Source organism: Macaca nemestrina, chromosome 10 (assembly GCF_043159975.1).
Source record: "Macaca nemestrina isolate mMacNem1 chromosome 10, mMacNem.hap1, whole genome shotgun sequence".
In the NCBI taxonomy this organism is placed as follows: Eukaryota; Metazoa; Chordata; class Mammalia; order Primates; family Cercopithecidae; genus Macaca; species Macaca nemestrina.
The window spans coordinates 81,801,287-81,827,656 of NC_092134.1; the positions used below are offsets into that span (position 1 = coordinate 81,801,287).

General features: G+C 40.2%; 1 protein-coding gene across 10 annotated transcripts in view; it reads right to left on the reverse strand.

Annotated features, from left to right (window-relative positions):
* Positions 1–25,924, reverse strand: part of LOC105474340 (sodium voltage-gated channel alpha subunit 8) — a 214,137-nt gene extending 188,213 nt beyond the window's left edge. For 7 of the 10 annotated variants that reach the window (XM_071071697.1, XM_071071695.1, XM_011728918.2 and 4 more), the window contains exon 1: positions 25,197–25,338. The gene's annotated coding sequence lies outside the window, so the exon portion shown is untranslated. Of the gene's footprint in view, positions 1–465; positions 534–25,196; positions 25,339–25,571; positions 25,633–25,905 lie in introns of those variants that run through there. The other 3 variants (XM_071071693.1, XM_071071691.1, XM_071071692.1) reach the window with 3 other exon arrangements.
* Between the last annotated feature and the right edge of the window lie 446 nt (positions 25,925–26,370).

Here is a 26,370-nt window from a genome sequence, read left to right on the forward strand (position 1 = left end):
TTTTTTTTGTATTTTTAGTAGAGACGGGTTTCACCATGTTGGCCAGGCTGGTCTCAAACTCCTGACCTCAAGTGATCCAGGAGCCAGGCGTGAGCCACCGCACCTGGCATAGCCCCGTGAAACACTTTTAAGTGCTGGGGGGAAAATGAAAAGAAACAAATGTCAACCCAGAATTGTATATCTAGTGAAAATATTTTTAAAAGATGATGATGAAATACAGAAATTCTCATATAAATAAAACCAAAATAATTCATCACTAGCAGACTGCTCTAAAAGAAATGCTAAAGGAAATTCTTCAGATGGAGGGAAAATCATATTACAGGGAAATTTAGAACTTCAGGAAACAAGGAAGAGCAATAGAAGTGGTAAATATCAAGGTAAATGTAATACCCATTTTACTCCTTTTAGGGTCTTTAAAATATAAATGATGAGGCCAACTGTGGTGGCTCACACCTGTAGTCTCACCATTTTGAGAGGCCAAGATGACAGGACTCCTGGAGACCAACAGTTTAAGACCAGCCTGGGCAACACAGTGAGACCCCCATTTCTGCAAAAACAAAAAACAAAACAAAAAAAACCTTTTTCTTTAAACTAGCCAGGCAAGATGGATGGCATGCACCTATAGTCCTATCTACCCAGGATACTGAGGTGAGAGGATCACTTAAGCCCAGAAGTTTGAGGCTGCAGTGAGCTATGATTGCACCACTGCACTCCAGCCTGGGTGACAGAGTAAGACCTTGTCTCCACAAAAAATAATGGAAAAAAATATATATATATAAAGGATGGTTAAAAAGCACAAATTATAACATTGTTGATGGGGTTTTCATGTATGTAGATGCAATATTTTTGAAAATTACAACATAAAAGGGAGACAGAAAAGAGATCTACATGGTACTAACATTTTTTTCTTTTGTTTTGGTTTGAGACAAGGTTTTACCCTGCTGCCCTGGCTGGAAGACAGTGGTGTGATCACAGCTCACTACAGCCTCAAACTCCCAGGCTCAAGCAATCCTTCACCTCAGCCTCCAGAGAAGCTGGGACCACAGGCTTGAGCCACCACGCCTGCTAATTTTTGTATTTTTTGTAGAGACAGGGTTTTGCCACGTAGCCCAGGCTAGTCTCAAACTCCTGGGCTCAAGTGATCTGCCCACCTTGGCCTCCCAAAGTGTTTGGATTGTAAGTGTGAGCCACTGCACCCGGTGGTACTAACATTTCTATATTCTGCTTAAAGTGGTAATATATTAATTCTAAGTAGACTGAACACTTAAGTGTGTATATTGTAATTCCTAGTGCTACACTAAAATAACTATATAATGAAAACAGTAAAAAGAATATTAAAAATACTCCAAAAGAGGGAAAAGGAAACAAATAGAAAACAAATAATAAAATGATAGACCATCCAAACATACTAATAACTACATTACATGAAGGTGGTCTAAACATACCAATTAAAAGAGACTGTCATGGGCAGTTACTAATCAACGGGCATAAACTTTCAGTTAAGTAAGATGAATAAATTCTGGAGATCTCCTGTACAACATTGAACATATAGTCAACAATACTATATTGTACATGTAAAATTTGTTAAGAGGGTACATCTCATGTAAAATGTTCTTACCACAATACAATTTTTAAAAAAATAATAATAAGAAGAGACGTTGTCAGAATGGATTTTTTTAAAAAAAAAGAACATACAATATGCTATCCACCAGAAACCCACATTAAATACAATGATATATGTAGGTTAAACATAAAAGAATGTTAAATGCAACATGGTATCCTGGACCGGATCCTGGATCAGAAAAAAGGACATTAGTAGAAAATTTGGTGAAATCCAAATGAAGTCTGTAGCTTACCTAATGAAGTATTATACCAATGCAAATGTCTTAGTTTTAATAAATGTATCATTGTTACATAAGATGCTAACATTAGGGGAAGCTGGGTGAAGAAAATACAAGAACTCTCTTTACTATTTTTGCAACCTTTCTATAAATCTGAAATTAGTTCAAGAGAAAAATGTATTTTAAGTTAAAAGCGGAAAATAAATGCCATGAAAATATGAACCGACAGAAAAACAGGATGATTATATTAATATCAGATAAAGTAGACTTCAAAGCAAGGAAAATTACCAGGGATAGAGATACTAAATAATGATTTTAAAAAGTCAATTCACTAAAAGACAGAACAATCCAAAATGTGTATGTAACTAACAAAAGAACCTTCAAATATACAAAATAAAAACGAACAAAACTAAGGATAAAATGGACAAATCCACAAGTATAGTCAATGGACAAAACTAAGGATAAAATGGGCAAATCCACAAGTATAGTCAATTTTCCTTTCTTAGTAATCAATAAAACAAGTAGACAGAAAATAATCAGGGATACAGAGAAACTAAACACCACGATCAGCCAACTTTAATAGATATAATCAATATTCATAGAATATTCCACCTAACAACAGAATATACATTATTTTCAAGTACACATGGACAGTCACCAAGCTAGACCATATCTTGGTCATAAAACAAACCCTAAAAAATTGTAAAATATTGAAATGATAAAAAGTATATTCTCTAATCATAATGGAATAAACTAGAAATCAATAAAACAAAGACACTGACAAATCTCCCAACACTCCAAACAACATACTTCTAGATAATCCATAGGTCAAAGAGAAAGTCTCAGGGGAAACAAAAATCAACGTATCAAAATTTGTAAAATGCAGTGACAACAGTACCTAGAGGGAAATGTATAGCATTAAGAGATTATATTAGAAAAGACGAAAGGTCTCAAATCAACAATCCAAGTTTCCACCTTAGAAAAACAGAAAAGGCAGAGTAAATTAAAGAAAGCAGAAGAAAGAAAATAAAGAACAGAAATCAACTACATTGAAAACAGAAAAATAGAGGAAAATCAATATAGGAAAAGCTGGTTCTTTGAAAAGATGAATAACATTAATAAGCCTGTAGCCAAAGGGAAAAAAAGAATGAATATACAAATTATCAAAATCAAGAACAAAAGAAAGTATATCACCATAAACTTCATAGATGTTAAAAGAATAAGGGAATACTACAGACAAATCTATACACATAAATTTGACAACAAAAATTAAATGGACCAATTCCTTGAAAGCCACAAAGTACCAAAACTCACCCCAAAAGAAAGACAACCTGAATTGTTCTATATCTATTACAAAAATCTAACCTATAGTTTAAAACCTTCACACAAAGAAAACCCTAGGCTCAGATGGTTTCCCTGGAGAATTCTACACAATCTTTTTCCGAAAATATGTTTTAATGTTAAAGGGAACATATCCCAACTTATGTTATAAGGTCAGTATTATCCTGACGCAAAAACTAAACAAAGACAGGACAAGAAAAAAACAAAACTACAGACCAATATCCTAGTGAACACAGATGATGCAAAACTTCTCAACAAAAGATTAGCAAATTGGCTGGGCATGGTGGCTTACACCTGTAATTCCAGCACTTTGGGAGGCTGAGGCGGTTGGATCATGGGATGTCAGGAGTTCAAGACCAGCCTGGCCAACATGGTGAAATCCCGTCTCTACTAAAAATACAAAAAATTAGCAGGGCGTGGTGGTGGGTGACTGTAATCCCAGCTATTTGGGAGGCTGAGGCAGGAGAATCACTTGAACCCAGGAGACGGAGGTTGCAGGGAGCTGAGATCATACCATTGCACTCCAGCCTGGGCAACAAGAGTGAAACTCCATCTCAAAAAAAAAAAAAGAGTAGCAAATCAAAGCCAACAATATAGGATAATACATAACCACCAAGTGGCATTTACCCCAGAAATGCAAGGCAGGTTCAATATCTGAAAACTAATATAATTCATTATATTAACAGACTAAAGAAGAAAAAAATCATATGATCATATCAAGTCATATAGGAAAAGCATTTGACAAAATTCAACATTCATTCCTGATAAAATTCTCAGTAAACTAGGAATAGAAGGGAACTTACCCGATCTGGTAAAATGAATCTACAAAAACTAGCAGCTAGGGCATGGTGGCTCATGCCTATAATTCAGTACTTTGGTAGACCAGGGTGAATGGATCACTTGAGCTCAGGAATTCAAGACTAGCCTGGGCAACATGGCAAAACTCTGTCTCTACAAAAAAATTAAAATAATTAGCCAAGTGTGGTGGCATGTGCCTGTGATCCCAGCTACTCGGGAGGCTAAGGTGGGAGGATCACTCAAGCCTGGGAGGTAGAGGTTGCAGTGAGCTGTGTTTGTGCCACTACACTCCAACTCGGGCGTCAGAGTAACACCCTGTCTCGAAAACAAAACAACAAAACAAAACAAAAAAACTAAGAGGTAATATCATACTTAATAGTGAAAACCTGAATGCTTTTTCCCTAAAATCAGGAAGAAGGCATGGATGTCCAGTCTCACTACCGACATTTGATATCTTACTGGAAGTCTGTAAAAATGGGGAAAAAAAGAAAGAAAAGCCATACAGGTTAGACAGGAAGAAATAAAACTATCACTTTTCATGGACTATGATTATCTATATAGCAAATTCCAAGAACCTATAATAAAGCTTCTAGAACAAGTGACTTTAACAAGGTTATAAGATACAAATTCACACATTAAAAAAATCATCTCTCTATATACAAGAAATAAATTAGAAACTGAAACCTAAAATAGAAATATTTACATTAGGCCAGGTGCGGTGTGGCTCACGTCTGTAATCCCAACACTTTGGGAAGCCAGGATGGGTGGATCACCTGAGGTCAGGGAGTTCTAGATCAGCCTGACCAACATGGTGAAACCCCGTCTCTACTAAAAATACAAATTTCAGCCAGGCATGGTGGTGCATGTAATCCCAGCTACTTGGGAGGCTGAGGCAGGAGAATCGCCTGAACCCAGGAGGCAGAGATTGCAGTGAGCCAAGATCACACCATTGCACTCCAGACTGGGCAACAAGAGCAAAACTCCGTCTGAAAACAAACAAACAGACAAACAAATAAATATTAGTTTAAGAAATACTTAGGTATGGCCGGGTACCGCTTACGCCTGTAATCCCAGCACTTTGGGAGGCCGAGGCGAGCAGATCACGAGGTCAGGAGATCGAGACCATCCTGGCTAACACGGTGAAATCCTGTTTCTACTAAAAATACAAAAAAATTAGCCGGGCGTGATGGCGGGCGCCTGTAGTCCCAGCTACTTGGGAGACTGAGGCAGGAGAATGGCGTGAACCCAGGAGGCGGAGCTTGCAGTGAGCCGAGATTGCGCCACCGCACTCCAGCCTGGGCGACAGAGAGAGACTCTGTCTCGAAAAAAAAAAAAAAAAGAAAAAAAACTTAGGTATAAACCTAACAAAACGTGCAGAATCTATAGGCTGAAAACTATAAAATGCTGATGACAGAAATAAAATGTTACCCAAGTAAATGAAGAGATGTATTATGTTGATTAACTGGAATATTTGATACAGTTAAGACATAAATTCTCAAACTGATTTATAGATTTAATGCAGTTCCAATCAAAATGCCAGCAGTTTTTGCAGGTATAAAAGCTGATTGTGAAATTTACATGCAAAGGCAAAAGGACTAAAATGGCCAAAACAACTTTGAAAAAAGAACAAAGATGGAAAAGTCACACTACCCAATTTTAAGTCTTGCTGTGAAGCTACAGTAATCAAGACAGTGTGGAAGACAAAGGAAAGAATCTTAACAGCTGTGAGACAGAAGCATCACGTAACCTATAAAGGAAAACCTATCAGATTCTAACAGCAGATTTCTCATCAGAAACCCTACTAGCTAGAAGGGATTGGGACCCTATCTTCAGGCCTCCTCAAACAAAACAACTATCAGCAACAAAGAATTTTGTATCTAGTGAAACTAGACATTATATATGAAGGAAAGATACAGTCTTTTTCAGACAAACAAATGCTGAGAGAATTCGCCACTACCAAGCCACTAGTACAAGAACTGCTACACGGAGCTCTAAATCTTGAAGCAAATCCTGGAAACACATTAAAAGAGAACTACTTTAAAGCATAAATCACACAGGACCTATAAAACAAAAATACAAGTTAAAAAGCAAAAACAAAAAAACAAGAAAAAAAACTACACAGGCAACAAACAGCACGATGAATGCAACGGTACCTCACATATCAATACTAACATTGAATATAAATGGCCTAAATGCTCCCCTTAAAGGATACAAAACTGCAGAACTCACCGACCATCTGCTGACTTCAGGAAACTCACCTAACACATAAAGACTCACATAAACTTAAGGTAAAGGGGTGGAAAAAGGCATTTCACATGACCGGACATCAAAAGTGAGCAGGGATAGCTATTCCTTTTTTTTTTTTCTGAGACAGAGTTTTGCTCTGTCACCCAGGTTGGAGCGCAGTGGCGCGATCTCGGCTCACTGCAACCTCCACCTCCGGGTTCAAGAGATTCTCCTGCCTCAGCCTCCCGAGTAGCTGGGATTACAGGCGCCCGCCACCACGCCTGGCTAATTTTTATATTTTTAGTAGAGGCGGGGTTTCGCCATGTTGGCCAGGCTGGTCTCGAACTCCTGACCTCAGGTGATCTGCCTGCCTCTGCCTCCCAAAATGCTGGGATTACAGGTATGAGCCACCGCCCCCAGCCTAGGGGTAGTTATTCTTATATTAGACAAAACAAACTTTAAAGCAACAGCAGTTAAAAGAAACAAAGAGGGACATTATATAATGGTAAAAGGCCTTGTCCAACAGGAAACTATCACAATCCTTAACATATATTCACCTAACACTGGAACTCCCAAATTTATAGAACAATTACTAATAGACCTAATAAATGAGATAGCAACACAATAATAGTGGCAGACTTCAATACTCCACTAACAGCACTAGACAGGTCATCAAGACAGAACGTTAACAAAGAAACAATGGATTTAACTATAAATCCATTTAACAACGGATTTAAACGATATCTTGGAACAAATGGACTTAACAGATACATACAGACCATTTCATCCAATGACCACAGAATACACATTCTATTCAACAGTGCATAGAACTTTCTCCAAGAGACCATATGATGGACCATAAAATGAGCCTCAATAAATTTAAGAAAACTGAAATTATATCAAGCACTCTCTCAGACCACAGTGCAATAAAACTAGAAATCAACTCCAAAAGAAACCTTCAAAATCATGCAAATACATGGAAGTTAAATAACCTGCTTCTGAATCAGTATTAAGTCAAAAACAAAATCGAGATGGAAATTTAAAAATTATTCAAACTGAACGACAATAATGACACAAACTATCAAAACCTCTGAGATACAGCAAAGGCGGTGCTAAGAGGAAAGTTCATAACCCTAAACGCCTATATCAAAAGACTGAAAGAGCATAAACGGACATCTAAGGTCACACCTCAAGGAACTAGAGAAACAAGAACAAATAAAACCCAAATACAGCAGATAAAAGGAAATAACCAAGATCAGAGCAGAACTAAATGAAATTGAAACCAAAAAAATACAAAAATGAAACAAAAAGCTAATTCTTTGAAAGGATAAATAAAATTGATAGACCTTTAGCAAGATTAATCAAGAAGAGACGAGAGAAAATTCAAATAACCTCAATAAGAAGCCAAACAGGAGATATTACAACTGACATCGCTGAAATATAAAAGATCACTCAAGGCTACTATGAATACTTTTATGCACATAAACCAGAAAACCTAAAAGAGATGGATCAATTGCTGGAAAAATACAACCTCCTAGCTTAAATCAGGAAGAATTAGGATACCCTGAACAGACGAATAACAAGCAGCGAGATTGAAACAGTAATTTAACAATTACCAATAAAAAAAAGTCCAGGACCAGAAAGATTCACAGCAGAATTCTACCAGACACTGAAAGAAAAATTGATACAATCCTTTTGACACTATTCCACAAGACAGAGAAAGAAGGAACCCTCCCTAATTCATTCTATGAAGCCAGCATCACCCTAATACCAAAACCAGAAAAGGACATAACCAAAAAAGAAAACTATAGACTGATATCCTTGATGAACACAGATGCTAAAATCCTTCACAAAATATTAGCTAACCGAATCCAACAACATACCAAAAAGATAATCCACCATGATCAAGTCGGTTTCATATCAGGGATACAGGGACATAAACAGAATTAAAAACAAAAATCACATGATCATCTCAATAGATGCAGAAAAAGCATTCGACAAAATTCAGCATCACTTTATGATCCCTCTCAGCAAAACTGGCATACAAGGGACATACCTCAATGTAATAAAAGACATCTGTGACAAACCCACAGCCAACACAATACTGAATGGGGAAAAGTTGAAAGCACTCCCTCTGAGAACTGGAACAAGACAAGGATGCCCACTCTCACCACTCGTCTTCAACATAGTACTGGAAGTCCTGGCCACAGCAATCAGACAAGAGAAAGAAATAAAGGGCATCCAAATTAGTAAAGAGGAAGTGAAACTGTCACTATTTGCTGACGATATGATCATTTACCTCGAAAATCCTAAAGACTCCTCCAGAAAGCTCCTAGAACTGATAAAAGAATTCAGCAAAGTTTCCTGATACAAGACTAATGTATCAGTAACTCTTCTATACATCAACAGCAACCAAGCAGAGAATCAAATCAAGAACTCAACCCTGGCCGGGCACGTGGCTCACGCCTGTAATTCCAGCACTTTGGGAGGCCAAGGCGGGTGGATTACCTAAGGTCAGGAGTTCAAGACCAGCCGGGCCAACATGGTGAAACCCCGTCTCTACTGAAAATACAAAAATTAGCCAGGCATGGTGGCATACCCCCGTAATCCCAGCTACTCGGGAGGCTGAGGCAGGAGAACTGCTTGAGCCCAGGAGGCAGAGGTTATAGTGAGCCGAGATTGTGGCACTGCACTCCAGCCTGGCCGACAGAGCGAGACTCTGTCTCAAAAAACATAATAAATAAATAAATAAAATAAATAAAATAAAAACTCAACCCCTTTTACAATAGCCGAAAATAAAATAAAATAAAATAAAATAACTTAGGAATATACCTAACCAAGGAGTCGAAAGACCTCTACAAAGAAAACTACAAAACTGCTGAAAGAAATCATAGACAACACAAATAAATGGAAACACATCCCATGCTCATGGATGGGTAAAATCAATATTGTGAAAATGACCACACGGCCAAAAGCAATCTACAAATGCAATGCAATACCCATCAAAATACCACCATCATTCTTCTCAGAATTAGAAAAAACAATTCTAAAATTCATATGGAACCAAAAAAGAACCCATATAGCCAAAGCAAGACTAAGCAAAAAGAACAAATCTGGAGGCATCATACTACCTGATTTCAAACTATACTATAAGGCCATAGTCACCAAAACAGTGTGGTACTGGTATAAAAACAGACACACAGACCAATGGAACAGAGTAGAGAACCCAGAAGTAAACCCAAATACTTATAGCCAACTGATCTTCGACAAAGGAAACAAAAACATAAAGTAGGGATTGTACATCCTTTTCAACAAATGGTGCTGGGATAATTGGCTAGCCACATGTAGGAGAATGAAACTGGATCCTCATCTCTCACCTTATACAAAAATCAACTCAAGATGGATTAAGGAATAAATCTAAAACCTGAAACTAGGCCGGGCTTGGTGGCTCAAGCCTGTAATCCCAGTACTTTGGGAGGCCGAGACGGGCGGATCACGAGGTCAGGAGATCGAGACCATCCTGGCTAACACGGTGAAACCCCGTCTCTACTAAAAAATACAAAAAACTAGCCGAGCGAGGTGGCGGGCGCCTGTAGTCCCAGCTACTCGGGAGGCTGAGGCAGGAGAATGGTCTAAACCCGGGAGGCGGAGCTTGCAGTGAGCTGAGATCCGGCCACTGCACCCCAGCCTGGGCGACAGAGCAAGACTCTGTCTCAAAAAAAAAAAAAAAAACCTGAAACTATAAAAATTCTAGAAGATAACAATGAAAAACCCTTCTAGACATTGGCTTAGGCAAGGATTTCATGGCCAAGAACCCAAAAGCAAATGCAATAAAAACAAAGATAAATAGTTAGGACTTAATTAAACTAAAGAGCTTTTGCACAGCACAAGGAAGTCAGCAGAGTAAACAGACAACCCACAAGAGGAGAAAATCTTGACAATCTCTATATCTGACAAATGACTAATAACCAGAATCTACAATGAACTCAAACAAATCAGTAAGAAAAAAACAAACAATCTCATCAAAAAGTGGGCTAAGGACATGAATAGACAATTCTCAAAAGAAGATAAACAAATGACCAACAAATATATGAAAAAATGCTCAACACATCACTAATGATCAGGGAAATGCAAACCAAAACTACAATGCAATACCATCTTACTCCTGAAAGAATGGCCATAATCAAAAAATCAAAAAACAGTAGACGTTTGTGTGGATGCAGTGATCAGAGAACACTTCTGCACTGCTGGTGGGAATGTAAACTAGTACAGCCACTATGGAAAACAGGGTGGAGATTCTTTAAAGAACTAAAAGCAGAACTACCATTCGATCCAGCAATCCCACTACTGGGTATCTACTCAGAGGAAAAGAAGTCATTATACAAAAAAGATACTTGCACATGCATGTTTATAGCAGCACAATTCACAATTGCAAAATTGTGGAACCAACCCAAATGCCCATCAATCAACAAATGGATAAAGAAACTGTGATTGACACATATATATGTGTGTGTGTGTATATATATGTGTGTGCGTGTATATATGTGTGTGTGTGTGTGTGTGTATATATATATATATGATGGAATACTACTCAGCCATAAAAAGGAATGGATTAACAGCATTTGCAGTGACCTAGAAGAGACTGGAGACTATTACTGTAAGTAAAGTAACTCAGGAACGGAAAACCAAACATCGTGTGTTCTCACTGACATGTGGGAGCTAAGCTATGAGGATACAAAGGCATAAGAATGATACAATGGACTTTGGGGACGAAGGTGAAGGATAAAAGACTACAAATATGGTTGAGTGTGTACTGCTCAGGTGATGGGTACACCAAAATCTCACATATCACCACTAAAGAACTTACTCATGTAACCAAATACCACCTGTACCCCAATAACTTACAGGAAAAAAAAGAAAGCTATGACAATAGAATAGCTAATTTAGGAACATGAAAAACTCATATTTACCAAGAGAGGAACAACAGACACCTGGGCCTACTTGAGGGTGGATGTTAGGAGGAGGGTGAGGATCAAGAAAACACCCATCAGGTACTATGCTTATAACCTGGGTGACAAAATAATCTGTATGCTAAACCCCGGTGATACGTAATTTATCTATATGACAAACCTACACATGTACCCCCAAATCTAAAATAAAAGCTAACAACAACAACAACAAAAAATCTGGAGCCTGGTGCGGTGGCTCACGCCTATAATCCCAGCACTCTGGGAGGCCAAGGCGGGCGGATCACCTGAGGTCAGGAGTTCGAGACCAGCCTGACCAACATGGAGAAACTCCACCTCTACTAAAAAGCAAAAATACAAAATTAGCCAGGCGTGGTGGCACATGCCTGTAATCCCAGCTACTTGTGAGGCTGAGGCAGGAGAATTGCTTGAACCCAGGAGGCGTAGGTTGTGGTGAGCTGAGATCGTGCCATTGCACTCCAGCCTAGGCAACAAGAGTGAAACTCCGTCTCAAAAAGAAAAAAAAAATCATAAAACAAACAAACAAACAAAAAACCTGGGGAAAAAAAAAGAGGCCGTGTAGTATTGAGGAAGGGGCAGACACACACACAGATTGATGGAACAGAACAGAGAGCCCAGAAATAAACCCACATAAATATAGGCAATTGACTTTTGACAAAAGTGCAAAATCAATTCAGGAGAAAGATAGTCTTTTCAACAACAATGGTGCTCAGTTAACTGCACATCTATTAGCAAAAAAAAATAAAAATAAATCTAGGTCTAAATCTCATACCTAATACACAGATTAACTTGAATGGATTACAGATCTAAAGGTAAAATGCAAAACTACACAAAATTGTAACAGAAAACCAGGAATATCTTGAATTTGACAAAGAGTTCTTATATATGACATCAAAAGCACGATCCATAAATGAAAAAAAGTGACAAATCGGACTAAATCAAAATTTAAAACTTTAGCTCTACAAAAAACACTATTAAGAAAAGCTAAGCTAAACAGTAGGAGAAAATATGCCCACGTAAGTTATCTGATAAAAGATTTAGATCTCAAAAACAAATTTTTTAAAACAAAAATCTCAAAACTCATAGTAAGAATACAAACAATCCAATTTTTTTAAATGGGCCAAAGACTTCACCTCACGAAGGTACACAGAGAGCACGTGAAAAGATGTTAGACATCATTAGCCATTACAGAAATGCAAGCTGAAACCACAATGAGATACCACTACACACCTATTAGAATGGCTAAGATTAAAAAAAAAAAATTAAACCTGACAATTCCAAGTGCTAATGAGGATATGGAGCACCTGAACTCGCATACGCTGCTGCACTCTCATACACTGCTGTTAGGAATGCGAAATGGTATAACCACTCTGAAAAACATTTTGGTAGTTTCTTATAAAGGTAAACATACACTTACTATATTACCCAGCAATCCTACTCTTCGGGATCAGCTTTGAGAAATATAAAGGCAGGGTCACACAAAAACCTGTACATGAATGTTTGCAGCAGCACTATTCATAATCACCAGAAACTGGACATATTCCAAATGTTCTCCAACAGATGAACAGGTTGACAAACTGTTATATACAATGTTATATGCAATGGAACAGTTATATGCACTACTACTCTGCAATAAAAAAGAACAATTGAAAAATATAACAACATGGTTAAATCTCCAAGGCATTATGCTTAGCAAAAGATGTCAGTCTCAAAGGGTTATATAGTGTAGTATGATTCTACTTTTATGACATTCTGGAAAAGGTAACACCACAGGAATGGAGAACCAATCAGGTTTCCAGGGGCTGGGGATTAGGGAAAGTTTGACTGCAAAGGGACAGCAGGAGGGAGTGTTTTGGGGTAATGGAACTGTTCTGTATCCTGATTGTGGCATGGTTACATGAATCTATACATGTGTAAAAATGCAGAACTGTACACCAAGATTTGTTTCAATTTTACTGTTTGTAAAATTTTTTAAATAAGAAAAAATAAAACAAAACCTGTTTAAAATGTTAAAAGGGAAAAATGAAATACTATCTCGGGTAGATAAAGAAGAAAGAAAAAAAGGAAAATAATTTTTGCCATTCATGAGCTAGAACTTCAAAATCTTTTCAAAGATTAGTTTTATTGAGCTTATTCTTGTGAAGGAAGTAGTGCTTTATTTGGCTGTAGTATTCTAACAGGAATACTATGGAAATGTAGTATTTCCAACTAGGAAACAGTACCTGCTTGTCCCAGGGACTGTGTATTGGCCCAAAGCCAAACTAGAGAATGCGGGGTTTCTGGTCCCTATATTTTGGCCATAAAAACACCACATACCCTCTTGTCCAAAATCTGGACTAGCATCCATAATCTATTTTTTGTTTTATATTGATTGATTGATTGTGGTAAAATATACATAAAATTTACCATCTTAACCATTTTTTAAGTATACAGGTATGTAACATTAAGTACCTGCATTGTGGTACAAGCATCATCACTATAAATCTCCAGAACAATCTCATTTTCTCAAGCTGCAACTCTGTAGTCCTTAACCAGTAGCTCTCCATTACCTGCCTCTCACAACCCTTGATAGCCACTATTCTACTTTCTGTCTGTGAATTTGACTATTCTAGGTACCTCACATATATAGAATCACACAATGTTTGGCCTTTTGTGTTACCAACTTTCTCAAATTTTTACCTTCACTTTATTTTTAATTGACACATAATAACTGTACATATTTATGGGGTACATAGTGATGTTTCAATTCATATAATATACAGTGATCAGATCAGGGTAATTAGCATATCCATAATCTCAAACATTTATCATTCCTTTGTTGAGCACCAATGCTCTGAACTCTACAGATCCACACTGGATTTTTTCTAACACTCCCAAAGTCAGCATTCAATTCCCACAAAAAAAGAGTTCTTTCTAGGTTCTAGGATTAAACCATGGAAGGGAAAAAAAAAAAAAAAAACTGGAAAGGCCTGACAACTCAACATCCATATAAACAGAAGCAGTGCCTATAAGGAGCTAATGGTTCTAGCATCCTGACTAGAAAAGAAACATACACACTCCTTCATCTCTGGGAATGAGTTTTTTTCCTTGAGATTTTGCAACAGACTGCATTGAGTATTAAACACATTGCTCTTTAAAAAAAAAAAAAACAAAAAAACAAAAAAACACCTTTCTCTGAGCACCACCCTTGGCAAAGATAGGGCTCCAGGGTAGAGCCCAAGTGGGGCAGATAAGTCACATCCCCATTTGATTGCCGAGCCTCAGCACTGGAACCAGCAGGCAGCCTGTGGAGAAGTGCGAGGTGAAAGACAAGGCAACTAGCTAGGAACGAAGCACATCAGCCCCCAAGGGTCAGACTTTAATTTTAATCTAATTAAAATTAAAATGGAAAACACTCATATCTAATTAATAGCAAATCTTTGATATCCACTCATAACACAAAGATGAATTTATTTTCTTTGACCTACAAAGCTTTTGAGCAATTTCTAACGCCAGAAGTCTACCTTAAGATCCCAAAATAAGTCTTACCCCTGGGCACTTATGGGTGACATTTCCTGCATGAGTCAGAAAAAAAAAAAAAGGCCTCCTTAGGTAAGTGAAACATTCATATGATCACTGTACTTTGTTTCCCTACTACACTACTTAATCATTCAGTCTATGCACTTAGTAAAACCTTTCTTGGGTTTTACACAACCCTCTCCTGCATTTCTAGAGACAAGGAAGAAGAAATCACACAAACAAAAAGATGGTTAAGAAATAATAAAAATCTATAGGTCTACTAAAATATTACTTGCATGAGAACATCCAGATTAATAAAACAGATTGCTGTCATTCAGTTAAGTGGTCTTTATGGACTTTCCTCATCCCAGGCTACCTTAAGAATGCCTTTCCAAGAGGCTATTGTATAACAGTTCTTAATTACTGTTACTTTGAGCATTCAAACTAGGAGAAAGGTATGCACTTATAATGGGATTGCACAGAGAATCTCCTAATAGAATTACTGTAAGGGTGCTTTACACCCCTAAATAGAGTGCTAAATTTATTAACATCTTGTACATGAACTGTGCCTGCTCCACTGGTTCCCCAGCAAACCATGGGGACTTCTGCCAAATGTCTGAGTGCAAACTGTGGTAAATGTGATGGACTTTGCAAGAACTCAGTAACTTTTGTGGTAAGAAGAAAATAATTTTAACAAATTAAATGAGATTTTTAAATTGCATTAGATTTCTGATTTTTTTTTCTTGGTGTATTCTGTTATTTTGATGTCCATGTTCTGACAATCCAATAACCCTTTATTTTTTCTTATTCGAAGATCATTTCTGAGGAAAAAGGGCAGTAGCAGAACCCAAGCTCCCTGAGCTCCACCTTTGCTCTAAGTTACCACTGTATACTGAAGTTGTACGTTAGGGCCCTCTGGTCACCGTCTTGTACCCCAGCTATACCAAGATCATGTAAGTCAAGTCTGACATTTTTCATCGATAGCCTAAGATTCAGTACCTGAAACAGAATGCAACATCACTGGCTCATAAGGCCTTTTCTTTCCCTCTGCTTTCACCTACTAGAATTCTTTCAGTTACTAACTTTAACTCAGCCTGCAATTTCAAATACTATGGCTGTCATGAAGTACATGGAATATAAACAAATGATCAAAAAATGAAATATACTGAGTTTTGGTAAGGACAGAAGAGTCATTTACCAAGTCTATAAAAAGGTACAGAATTCTTGTTCCTTTATCCTCCAAACTGAAGGTTAGTTGAGAATGCCAAGGAAAATGACAAGTTAAGTGTCTATGAATGGACAGACTGTAAAACTCCAAAACAAGGGTAGAGACCCACAAACAAAGATTCAATCATCTTTATCAGTGAGAGCTTAGATAATAAAGTTCAGAAGATTCAGGTTTTCCTACAAGAAATACCATTAAAAGCTTAAGAAAACCCTCTGCAGAGAAACAATTAGAAAATTAGAAATAAAGAGAGCTTGTTAACCAAAATGCTATGGATCAGACTACCATGTATTACAGAACATACTTCCCCAGATTTTCAAAATAGGAGATTCTCTATCTCTAATCTTCAAAATAAAATAAAATAATCTTTATTCCCTCTCCCTTTCTTCCATGTAAAGTCATTCACTGAGTTCTACTGAGTGAGTCTTCCTATAAACTATTTCTTACATTAGAAAAATGTTAAACACACACATTTACACACAGTTCTGCTGAGTCTTCCTATAAACTATTTCTTACATTAGAAAAAATGTTAAACATACACATCCATGTAACACACATATACAAAGTTATATTTACTTTCCTTCCTTCCCATCCTTATCACCACTACACTACTCCAATCCTTCATCACTACACAGCTGGGACAAATCAAAGAGCCAACTAAGTAGATGTCTATTCCTTGCTCTACTCCATCCAATTAGACTGCTGCCCAGTATTCCTAAAACACAACAGCATAGCTTCGATCATCTGTCACTCTATACTCTCAAAATTCTACATTCTCCATGTCATGAATGAAACTTCAAAAAGTCGTTAATATTTGGCTAACTCTATCCTATCTTTGCAGGCTTATCTGCCACAAGGAGATTCTCACTGCTCCCCCAAAACACTTTGTACATTCTTGCCTTCTCACTTTGGCTCACACTGTTCTACCCAGCCATTCTGTAAACCCCGGCTCAAATCATGCTTCTTCCATCAACCTGTCTCTAATCATACCAGCTTGAAATGCTCTCTCTTTCCTAAAAAAAATCAATTTATTAACTATACCATTTATTTAGCAATAAATCCTTTTCAACTTTTTAATCATCAACCATTGTGAAAATCTTTTCTTATTTAATATTTTGTTTATGACTTATTTCACAAAATAAATAAGTTCCTAGAACATAATGTCTATCTATCTTTTACATATCCCATAGTTGCTCACAGACAGCAATGAACCAATAGTTCTCAAGGCTATGTCTCCCCCTGCACTTTTATTTTTAACAGATAATTCTATAAGGAAAACTCTAAAAGCAATGTAGGTTAGTAGGAAAGGCTGCTTCAGCCCAAACAAACTTCGTACATTAAATAAGCCAAGAAATTAGAATATAAATTTTAGTAAGAAAAATAAAACAGAGGGATCATGTATTTCTTAAGGAAAAGGGGTAATTAATTGATCTAAGATGATCTAAAATGAGAGTCCAAATCCCCAAATTATTTTAAGTCTTCCTTAAAAGACAATGGAAATAACTGTGTGAGGAGCAGGGGGAGATAATACGTATATGTGTATGTATGCATGCAGGAAGCATTACAAGAGAAATTAGTAACAGTAACTGCTATTATGGAGTGCATACTGCATGACTAGGAGACAGTAAAAGAAGACTTAACTTCGAACTTTTTGATTTTTGAATTCTGTGCCTCTGTTAAATACTCAAACAAATATTTCAAGACATAGAATGGAAGAGAAACTGTCAACAGAGCCTTCTGAGAAAATGTTTTTATATTATGTGACTAAAAATCAAGAGGAAATGAAAGAAACGTTTAAGAATATTACTACATTTTTTTCCATAAAGCAAGAAAATATTATCCAGTTTTCTCAATGCAGAGATCAGATAAAGAAAGCAATTTGCAGCAAAGTTCTAGCAGAGCTAAGGATAAAATGAAACTAAACAACAACAAAAACCACCTTCCTAAGGTTCTGTGCCCTGTCCAGCAGATGAGAATATGGTTCAGTAACATGGAGGTGTACCCAAAAGAATTGTCAGAGGGGAGTGAATACCTACTCTTAAAATATGAGCAGTTCCCCACGTTCACACCCAAATCCCCTTGCCCATTTTCACTCTGTCATTCACCTTCTTTTGCTTTCTCCCTATGATGATTCGTCACACTCCAAACACTTTCTTCCCTCCCTATTACAATACTCATCTTAAAAAATGACTAATTATCTTCAAGACATCTTTCCTACAAACAAGGCATTATGCCTCTTTATAGTATTCACCAAATCATAGGAAATCCAATTGAGAAGTCTGTAGCAAATGTGATTTCTGGGTATTCTGACCTCTGAGAATGCCCTACCAGTCTCATTTGCAACCTGCTTGATTTATTTTTTTTTCTGCAATTTAATAATGCATCAATTTTTTTTATTTAAAAGCATTCAGCTTCCTGCTAAGATAAAAAGACAGTAGTGAATGTAACACAAAAGCTTGTTGCCTTATCCTTAATTGAGGAATTAATCCTGAAACAAGGAGCTAAATATATAATAAATTAAACCCTACTTGTTTACAGGGTTGTTGCTCAGTAAAATGAAAGAAAAATGCTATTTACACCAGCTTGCAGTGGGCATTAAACTTTTAGAGGCTCGGCCTTCAACTGTCTATACTATTAAAATAAACAGAGAAGAATAGATCAAATATGAGGTGCTTTTTCATTGACGAAGTAGTTGCCATCTCTTCCTTTATCAATCATTATCTAAAAAGTAAAAGTAACATTTTAATTTTGGCTTTTTCTCCCTTCCAAAGTTCACGCTGGTAGAAATGCTAATGATGAGTTAAGTGCTCATAATGGAGGAAAAAGGAGAAAAATAAATAACTGTGTAATTCACCGGCTTGATGATCCATCCCTGGATAAGTAAGCATCCACATTTCTCTAACATTCCTACTCCCCAGGAACCCAAAAAAAACTATAACACAAAAACTGCACTAATCAGCTGAATATGAAAGGAGCCTGTGAATGTGCCTTTTGAGGGAGTTCATTGCTTTCCACTTCCAGATCCTGGGACACGCCCAGTGAACACAGGATGCCTACCATCAATAGAGAATATAAAGTGATCCAAATCTCTCCATTGCCTATTTTAGTCAACCCACCCCAATCAACTCCTTCCAGGATCAAGAGAGCTTCAGTACCAAACTAAAAGTACCTCTCAGACTCTCAGGCTTCTGGCTGTTATTTCATTCTATTCTCCTCAGTATGATACATCTCCATATACCCAAGGAAAATCTTAACTGTTACCCTCTTTTACCTTTGTAGTACTTCTAGCCTAAAGTCCTCCCAGAACTTCTTTGGCCCCAACTTGCTGCCCGCACCCATCACCAATCCCCAGCATATTCTGTTCTCTGAGTCTCACACCAGTTTCCGCCTTGCATAAGCAAAGAAGTCCAGGTAACAGTGGTCATAATTCCCTACAGTCCTGGTTACAACCTAGGTTGGCAATGGGAGAGCTTTCATGAATAGCCAACTATATGTGTTTACATGAAAGAGACACAGAGAAAGATAAGCAGACACCAAGATATGACCTTTTTAAAAGTAGCTAGGATAGCTGCAGAAGGAACAGAAGAGTGTTACTTCAGCGCCTCCTGTTTTCATCCATATTCTACTTACTGATACATCTTCTGTTAATTTCCCCTCATCCTTCCTGCTTCCAAAATGCTTTCCTTCAAAGGCACTTTTGCCCTCCCTCTGTCTATCCCAGAATCTTTCATTATGCCCACTCACTGAGATATGTTTAGCTACCTAGGTTAATGAAAATTTCTTAAAATAAAACTAAAATTGTTCACATTACTTGGTTATATGAACATCAGAATATAACACCATTTAGTAGAAAAAAGTCATTAAACATGAGTCGACCAACCTAGGTACCAGTCTCCACTACACCAGGTAGATAGTCCTTAGCCTGGACAACTTCCTTCCTTAAGCTCTTCGATACTCAGTTTCTTCAGCTATAAAGTGGGTAGGATATTTGCCTTACCTCCTTCTCAATCGACTGATAGAAGGATTTTGAAAGTTTTTATAAATAGACAAACACAGAGTAACATTTACCAAAGGTGGCAGGTCACCTATGAGACCCATACAAATAAAGCAGTTCAAAGACTATACAGTGGGGAAACGTAAAATGGTGCTGAAGACAAAACCAACTCCAAACACGTATAATCACTGACCACAATGTAAAAATCCAGCTCAAGTCAGCATAAGGCAGGCCTCAGCCTTTGAGTCCCTTTCACCTTCAGATCCCAGGCTACAGCTAAAAACAGCCCAGCTGCCTGCCAGCTGGAGAGTGCCAAAGCATTCCTTTTGGGTAGAGAGTCCTATTCTACTGTAGTTTGGGAATGGAAAACGCAAAAGTTACTTTGGTAACCACATTTGCACTGTGTTGGTGGAAGCCAGCAGAGCAATTGTGCAGTAAAACTTTTCTTAGCAATGTCCATCCAAGTTAGGGTACCTACGGGTTCCATCCTCTATGCCAGACTGAAGATAAAGCAACTGTCTGCTTTTCAGACTACTGAAATTCAATACAGTACATATATACCATGTCAAATACATATATAAATACACATTAAGCAGCCAAATCCCTAGAGGAAAAGGGGCTAATATATATTAAGCACTACGTGTCAGAAGCCATAAGGAAACAGAGATTTCATTTAATCCCCACAAATACCCTGCAACGTAGGTATTATTATTCCCACTTTTATAGATAGGAACACTGAAGCTCCAATAGATTAAATAACTTGCCCAAGGTAACGAAGCTAATATGTAGCAGAGTCAGGATTTGAATCCAGTTCTGTCTGATTCCAAAGCCCATACTGCTTCTGACATTTTCTTCTCAATGGTGTAACTATAGCAACCTTCTTGCATTTTCATTTCACCTTAATCTCTAACATAGTACTTAAATACATGTCCTGGCTGTGTCTCTATTAACTTCACAAAGGGATAATTTTTCCAGAAACCTTCTTTGTCTTTTCTTTGCCTGCATTTACTTCCCATTCTTGCACAAACTATTCTTTTTTAGGTTAAATCACTGGGCTGGCCCTAACAGACTGCCACACATTTCAGCAATTAATAAACTTATAGAGTAAAAGTTCTGTTTCCTTCGACACTTTAATAGCCACAGTTTTTGAGCACAGTATTACTTTTCAAGCTGGTGCTCACCAGCTTAGAGAGGCATTGTACTAGTGTTCAGCACAGTGCCTTATACATAGTAGGTGCGGAGTGAGACTATTTGTTGATTCATTGACTAAGAAAAGGTTTATTTTTTCCTCAGTTAATGTGCTAAATACAAACAAAGAGACTTTATAGAAGTCCAATTCTATGAGTGAATTCTTTCACATTAAAGTTTTTTTGGAACATTTCTAAAGGATTAAGAAAAAGGTAAATTGAAATACAACAATCTGTTTAAGTCCCTAAATGACTAGCTAGTGAACTATAAAATTAAGAGCTTAAAGGGCTCAGTTTTAAAATACTGTCATTCTGGATAACTTTACAAGTGCTTCTTTCCCTCTCTATGGGAAATAAAAAAGACTGGAAAAACATAATAAAACACAGATAATTGTTTTGCTTATGGTAGAAGCAAAGATGGTAAGGATGGTAAAACTAGGGACGACTTTTTCCCTCTGTTTTTACATATATTAAAATTTTTCTGCAATAAGTATGTATTTTTATAATTATGGTAACTGATCTCACTCTGGATAAACTTTGGATTTTTGTTGTTGTTGTTGTTGTTGTTGAGACGGAGTCTCGCTCTGTCGCCCAGGCTGGAGTGCAGTGGCCGGATCTCAGCTCACTGCAAGCTCCGCCTCCCGGGTTTACGCCATTCTCCTGCCTCAGCCTCCCAAGTAGCTGGGACTACAGGTGCCCGCCACCTCGCCCGGCTAGTTTTTTGTAATTTTTTTTTAGTAGAGACGGCGTTTCACTGTGTTAGCCAGGACGGTCTTGATCTCCTGACCTCGTGATCCGCCCGTCTCGGCCTCCCAAAGTGCTGGGATTACAGGCTTGAGCCACCGCGCCCGGCCTTAAACTTTGGATTTTTAACACTTTATAGTATAGCTTTATTGTCCTTAAATATAATCCATAGGAATTGAATATTCATTAATTCAAGCATGTGCCTTCTAGAACAATTTGTTACATAATACCAGCACATTAAAGATAATTATTTTTCTTTCCATTCACAGAATGTTTTTCTTGCTTTAGGTGGACATGTCTCTATTTTTGCATTCTTTTCAATTAAGTGCACGTTTCTTGTATATTCTCTACAGAACAATAATTCTCAATCTTTTCCTGGAAACAAGCACAAGAATGGCATTTGCCCCGATATAGCCCCAATTTATGCGTCTTTCAACTTTATGTATATTACCTTTTCAATGAGATTAAAATACTTTGATCACAGTGGAATCCAAATGGAATGAGCTACGTTATGTGGCAGTAAGTTCCCTACCAATGGATGTATTCAAAGCAAAGATCTCCCATAAAGGAGATTCCTGTATTGGATGGGAGGTGGTACCAACTGAATTGCATGGCCTCCTTCCTATTTTATGATTTTAAAATAGTTTTTTGGACAAATCTACTTTAGTAATACCTCTGCTGTGTCAAGTGCCTTGCCCAGTTCACTATTCAAATCAACCCACAGAAGATGCTCTTCTGATCCAATTTAATTTAGTCAGCTATCGGATTACTTCTTGTGGAGACCAAGAATATTAACAGTTGCTTGCTATTTGAAATGACTGAAGTGTGCTGAAATAATGCAGTCAGCAAAATGTCACTATGGCTTACATATGGATCTGTTGCAGCCTGTAAAACATTGTCTCCATGAGGGACAGCCAAAATGAAGAGCTATGTGGGAGTAATAAAATATGATAACTAGGCCTTCAACCTCAAGTACAAACCCAGCTGCGCATGTACATACACATCCATGGGAAAGTCTGCTGATAATAAAAAGCAAAGAAAAACCCAATCATGTCCAGCGTGTGTGCACTTCGCCGCAGGACTGGTCGGGGAACTGTCCTTTCAGCACCACAGCAAGAAACCCGAGTACAAGCCTAAACAGAGGCAACCCAAAGCTGGACCAGGAGAAAAATTTGTTAAGGGTCCTACAAGGAAAACAACAGCAACCAGATGGTTGTTTTTAAGGATGCTGTATTCCACTTGATTATCCTTTATTAATTGAAAACAAAATCCTCAAAGGATTTTGATAAAAGTTTACAAAACCCCAAATGAAAACCAAAGCTGCTCAAACTGAAGCCAAGAAACCAATAACTGACCTGCACCATTATGAATTGCTTTGCAATACCCACCACAAGCTCTACTCAGAAACACAACACATTTACATATACCCTGAATCAGATGTTCGGAGAACACGGAACATGCTTGCAGCCCTCTCCAGGGAGGACCTCAATTTCTAGGACAGGGAATGCGTGCTGAACACCAAAGGATCACTACCCACAACCACCACCCCACCAACCAGCAACCAAATCCTCTTTCAGGGAGAAATGAAGGCCTTATGGGTCATGAGTTCCAAAGAAAAATGCTGCAGTATTTCAAGAACCAGGTTACATGTAATGTGCTACAAAGCTTTCAGCATTTTAAGTCTGATTCCCCCAAGATTCCTACCAGGATGATACCGTGTGGTAATGTTATCCAGCCATTTGCATTACAAATAAAAAAAAATTTTTTTTTGAGAAAAAAGCACAATATCCCCCCCGCCATATCTTCTAATGCACGTGGAGAAAAGAGAAGTGCAGAGGGATTTTGAGATAGTGAAAAACCTACCACACCCGATATCTCCATTGGAAAGCTAAAACATCCCCCAGCCCTAACACACTGCTACCTCTCTCTAAAGGTTCTCCAGGTTCAAACTTGAGAAAACAGTTATAAAAAGCACTCTCCCCCTTTACCCCCAAAGCCCCCACCCACACTTCCTGCTTCCATCCCTGATTCTCCGGTGCCCACTGTGCATGAAAAGCAGTTTTCCTTGTGTGGCAGAGCTTGCTCCATGCTAATTATTTCTCCCTCCCCCTGAATTTAGCCAGATGCAATCCAAAGTTTCTTCTACCCTCCCCCCAAACAGATGACATCCATTTATTATGAACGCTGATGCAGAATCTTGGAATCTCCGCAAATAAAATGTATTCCCCCATGCTTCAAAAACTGCAGTGTAAGTGAGGAAGAGGGCATAGGGTGGAGTAGTTGGATGCAATGCATGGTTTGAAGAATCCTATTTATCGGGCTGAAAAATGGTTCCCATTCCATCCCAATTCGAAGCTGGGGCCCCTGAAAGGGTCTGACAGTCCTGGCTAACCCCGGGAAAGTTAGCCAAGTCTCCACTGGTGGTTGCTGCTGGCAACGGAAGGGATGGAGCTGAGCTCTCAGGAGAAATTGCAGAGGCTTTGCGGTGCCCCAAGGTACCAAGTGAGAACTAGAAAGGAGGGTCCAAGCCCACGGAGCTGGGCAAACAGTCCTGTACCCCAACGCTAACAAGAAGCCAAGGGTGCTGCTGCTGATGGTAAGGTGGGGGAGGGAGAGGAGAGGAACAAGCTCTGCATCGGGTGGCATAGGGGTGGGGGTGGGGGTGGGATGGGGGAAGGCGATATTCTCAAAGTGATGTGCTTCCAAATGCAGGGATCCTAGCCTGCCGAGGAAGGTCCCGGGAGCCCCCATCACAATCCCAGAGCACCCTGTTGGGAGGGGGACGAATGCATCCGAGTAAAGGACAGAGGGAGTCGGGAGCGCTGGCTGCCGGAAGAACCCAGGAGCCCTTGGCTTCTGCAGTTTTTAGCAATGTGAAGCCGGGTGAGGGAGAAGGATGCAGTAAGACATGGGGGAGGGGTAGAGCTGAGGGGCAGCTGTAGGAAGATCCCGACAGCGCTGCCCTTCCCAGTGCAAGCCGGCTAGGGGCCCCAACTCTGCCCCGGCACTGGGGGAGGGGTGGGGGGCTGCACCGCGGAAGGGGCACCAAGGACGGGCCGTGTCCCTCACTGTAGTCGAGACGGAGAGAGCAGGGTGTCCGGGGTGGGGACTGGTGGTCCTCAGTTGTCCTAAGAGACCCCCGGTACACACGGTAGAAGGAAGCAAGACTTCCAAACACCCGTCCAAAACAAGGAGAGCAGAACCCCAGCTCCACTGCCCGTCAAGCCCCGCCGCGCACTCTGCGGCAAAGCCCCTGACTGGAGATGGGCGAGCCCCGCTCAAGGGTCCCGAGGTGAGAAGGGAAACCCGGAGGGCAGGAAGCAGCGCCAGGGCGGGGGCTCTGGGGCGACTTACGGCAGCGGCGGCGGCGAGGGAGGCAGCGGCGGCCCTAACGCGGGGCCCGGGAGGCGCGGCCGGACTGCAAAGGTGCCGAGGCTGCGGCGGGCGGGACTGCGGTGGGCGCCATCTTGGAGCGCTCCCCGCGCCCGCCCCCCGCGCCGCCCGACTCCTTGCATAATTGATGACTCGCGCCCGCCGCGCGCCACCGCGCGCGCGCCCCGCTCGCCGGGCCCCCCGCCCGCCCCGCCCCCGCGCCGACCCCTCCGCGCGCTCCCCCTGCCCGGGCCGGCCCCCGCCCGCACGCGCCCCCGCCCCCCCCCCCCCGCCCCCGCCCCCGCCCCCGCCCCCGTGCTTCGCGCCCGCCCGCCCGCGCCCCCGCGGCCCACCTACCCCTGCAGGGCGCGCCCGCTCGCCCGCTCGCCCGCTCGCCCGCAGCGCGCCGCCCGCCCGCTGGCTCTCAGGCCCGCGTCCCCGCGCCGCCGGGAGCTGATCAGGGGCAAGAGGGAGCAGGGCGCCGGCAGGGGGCGCCGCCCGGGAGCGCCAGCGAGCGTCCCCGGGTCCGCCTCCGCGACACCCCCGCCGAGCCGCCGGGAGGGGCCGCGGGCTGAGGGCCGGGACCCGCCGCGAGACGCCGGCTGGCTCCCGGCCAGCGCCGGGCGGCAAGACCCGAAAGCTGTCGTGGTGACTCGCGTGCTCCGTGGCCCACGTCAGTGCCAAGTCTTACCTTTCTCCTGCCCCGCAGCAGTGCCGCTCTCAGTGAAGTTTCTGACATCCAAAAGCACAGGGAACTCAATTTACAGGATCTTGGGCCCACTGAAAAAATCAAGTCAATCAGCGGCAGGTGGAGGCTCGTGTTTCAGCCCACAGGGACCTATTGCTAGGAGCGGGGAGGCGCTGCCTCCCTGACAGCCCCCAGGCCACCTCAGTCTTTCCGATCCTCAGTCTGTCCATCTATAAAGTAGGCATGAGCGTTTCAACCACTCACTCCACCCTCACTCCAGAATCTAGGTAAGGAGTGCCAGAGCTCTTGGCACTTTACTGTGCTTCTCCTCTACTTAATATTTTCCTACCACCAATCACAAGAGGGAAAGAGGGTGTAACAACCTCTCCAGACCTCAATGTTCTCGTCTGTAAAAGGAAACAATCACAGTAGCAACCTGATAAACTTCTTGTTTGTATTAACGGGGAG